This window comes from Oncorhynchus tshawytscha, linkage group LG34 (genome assembly GCF_018296145.1).
Source record: "Oncorhynchus tshawytscha isolate Ot180627B linkage group LG34, Otsh_v2.0, whole genome shotgun sequence".
Classification (NCBI taxonomy): domain Eukaryota; kingdom Metazoa; phylum Chordata; class Actinopteri; order Salmoniformes; family Salmonidae; genus Oncorhynchus; species Oncorhynchus tshawytscha.
The window spans coordinates 932050-935971 of record NC_056462.1 but is presented as its reverse complement, the minus strand read 5'-3'; positions in this window follow the sequence as shown (position 1 = coordinate 935971).

Genomic DNA, 3922 nt, shown 5'->3' with positions numbered 1-3922 from the left:
CCTGTGGCCCATTTACAGTTTTGACTTAAATCGTCTTGAAAATCTATGGCAAGACTTGAAAATGGCTGTCTAGCGATCATCAACAACCAACTTGACAGAGCTTGAAGAACGTTTTAAAGAATAATGTGTAAAAAATTGTACAATCCAGGTTTGCAAAGCTCTTAGAGATTTACCCAAAAAGAATCACAGCTGCAACCGCTGCCAAAGGTGGTTCTAACATGTATGGACTCAGTGGGTTGAATACATATCACATCAAGATATATTAATGTTTTATTTTTCATAATTATTTTACAAATGTAACGCTTCGTGAGCTTAGTTTAACTGTTTTACACCCCCCCCCCCTCCCCATCAGAACCCAGAATATAAACCATTATCATTGCAAACAAACACTGTATATCGTCAAAACATGGTTAACAAGCTAACATTTTAATCAAATGTATGGTCAGTTCAGGCATCCATAGCCCAGTTATGAATTTGAGAGTGGTTACAGTCCCATCCCTCAGCTGTTAACCTAAAAAAAATGGTGGAGTGACTGCTTTGATTTAAAAACAAATCTCATATTGCCACTGGGTTAAATTAAATTGTCCTAATCTAAATTCCAACTGTATAGTATTTAGTAGGACTATTAAAAGGTAACTGTACTGCCTCTTTCGGCCTTTCTTCTACCTTTACCATTTGTGAAAATGCTTAAACTGGGGGTGGTGTGTTTTGAGTGTGATCTCTACCAGGTCCCGGTTTCCCAAAAGCATCTTAAGGCCCAGGACAGTCCATCAGTGTACTGGTATCAGTATAGACGGGTTTACGCGATGCGTGTGCAACTATGGGGCAAAACGAACAGGGTTGGCTTAGACTGTTGACAACGTGTAAATTATATTTCGTATCCAAATTTTTATTGAAAACATAAATACATTTGCACAATGAGCACTTGTTGTCTCTCAAATACATTGTTACAGTTGTTGGCTAGCTAGCAAATTTAAGCCATATTAGCATGGACATGACATCTGTCAAAACACCTAAAAACAAGACATGGTATCAATAACAAGATACAATGAGCTGAAACAAACCACCAACGATTCCCCTCATGGCAGCTTCTTGTCATTGTTGCTAGCTATCTGACCATTCAGAATCACACCAATGCACGCCTTCTGACCACATCGATGCAGGCACATCATTTTCATGATGTTGTCAGCCAACCCGTCTATCTGTAGCTGTTGTAATGATTTGATGGACGAAATTATATGTTTTTAACTTACAATAATAAAAGCTTTTGAGCGAGAGTCGCGTGGCTCATGTCTATTCTCTTCAAATGTTATTATGATTTTTGTCTGCACTTATTGTCAGGAAACATTTGACACATTCACTCATGGTAAACTTTCATAATCATATTTAATCAAATAAAAACAGTTGCTTCGACCACATTCATGAGCATCACTGTCCTTGTCCTGAGTGACAGATTCACATTCACTCTAGCACAACACATTTTTGGCCACTCCTCACATATTCAGAACACTGAATACACCCGGATGCCATCCAGCTGACGTTTCCTAAGGCCTAAGTAAGAACAAACGGGCCTTATTCAGAAAGTAGGAGAGACTATTTTGGATCAGGTCCCCCCGTCCGTGTAATTATAGAAATAATGATCCGTAAACCAAAACTGATCCCATATCACCACCATTACCCTGAAACACTTTATGAATATGGGCCCAGGACTTAATACATTTGTGGCACTAAGAACCATCAGACTTCTCAACACGCACACACACCAAGTTAGTCTGGGACTGAATAAAGAGTCCTGTTGACATTCTTAACATTCTTGACTTTTTCATTGTATTTATCATATACCTATTTTTGACCTTTACCTTGCACTGTACTCATGTAATGTACAGTATTTGCAAGGACCTTGCATACAGAATTGCTATGTAATATTTTATAGCTTGTGTGGTCTATGGTTCTGTCTGTTTGTGTGATATATAATAATATACAGATGGTCATCTGTGTCAAGATGTGATCAGGAGTACATTTTTTTGTGAGCCTTTATTTAACCAGACAAGTCATTGAGAACACATTGTCTTTTATAATAACACCTTGACCAAGATGGCGCAATGAACCATACAGTAAGCAGACAACTGTCAATTTACAGACAAAGTAGCTATAGTTTAGATCCCTGTTACATGGATACAAGGTTATACGATGAGCCCAGAAGAGTGTACCACCAGTACATCTAGTCACTATTAGTCAATACTTAATGCTTTGCTTGTACCTATGTTTGTCCTGTGTAACTGCATGCTTTTCTTTGGGTGGTGAAATCTGTTTTCCAATGGAGTAGGAAGTTACAACTTCAAGTGTGCACTACCACTCAATACTTTTTATAAATATCCATTGTTTAACACTTACTGTGTAGGGTGCCATGGGGTAAGACGCCCCCCTAAGATCAATGTCTAATTGCTGGGGAAAAAAGCAATGTTTTGAAAATAATTTGTTGGTGGATGATGGCCATGGGCCATAACAAGCTAAAAAGGGAAATTGACAGATTTTTTATTTAATAAAACGCTTTTTTTTCTGACCCTAACCTAACCCTAAACCCTAAACCCTAACCCCTGTTCTGACCCTAACCCTAACCCCTATTCTGACCCTATCCCTAACCCCTATTCTAAACCTAACCCTGGCCGCTATTTGAACTCTGAACCCTAACTATAATCCTAATCATGCTAGCTATGCTAGCAGACATTAGCTTATGCTAACAATCTGTCTAGTATTTATTTCATCTCAGACATTCTGTTTGTGAAGTTGCTAGTTAGCTAACTGGGCTAGCCAGTGCCTAAATTACAGTTAATGATCAACCATAAAGGGGTGGCCCACTCAAGGGGGCGTATCCTACCTGTGATTGTTCTGATTGTTATAGTGTTTTCCGTTGAATTTGGAATCTATGGTTTTTTTTATTTAAAAAAAATAGCGTTTTGCCAAAACTAAAAAATCTGCCATGCAATGATGGGCTGCTACTTCTCCATTAACAAACAACGGCTAGCTTGTCAGAGGTCGCGTAAAATTATAATTTTTATCAAAAACGGCAGATTTCAGCACCCAAAGAAAAGCTCATAGTTACACAGGACAAACACAGGTACAAGAAAAGTGTTAATTTAAAGAATGGAAATTTTTACAAGTAGGCCTACCAACTGATAGCTACTTGAGTCTAGATGTTGTCCGCCAACAGTCATTGCTACTCAACTCCATTTGGTTAGACATTTAGTTGGAGTTAAGTTTACTAAGCTACAGACAAAGCAGACAATTAGCCTATTTTAAAATGACTTAACACATTTCGGAAATGTACGCATTTACAAAATGGATTTGGTGCAGAATGTGTGCAGGTATGTATCTTATATGTCTGCTCCAGAGTATCTTATTGCACTGTCATCACAAACTTTTAACATTCAATGTGTGAAGTTTGCATTTGAATCAATATATCAATCATACACATATCTAGTTCCAGTAGGCCTATTACAATTTAGAAAATTGGCATTAGCCCATATGCATTGTGCACAGCTTTAACATTAGATATTGCTAACAGACGCACTCTACACACACATACATTTTAATATTGTTATTTTGCTGTATTATTGACTTTGTATTGTAGATATGTTATGGTAGAGTAGTGTATAATAATGTGTTGTGTTATGTATTGTTTATTGTATGTAATTCTGATTGGACCTCAGGAAGAGTAGATGCTCCCTTGGCAGCAGCTAATGGGGATCCGGAAAATAAATTCAAATACAAAAACACTAACATTAAAATACGACCAATAAACACAATATTGTATTCATGAATTCTCATGAATTCAACAACGAATCATTTTGACTTTGTGGCTGTAATAAACCACACAGCACGCAGGCGGAGTTATCTTTCTCGAAGATGTCATTGATTGGGC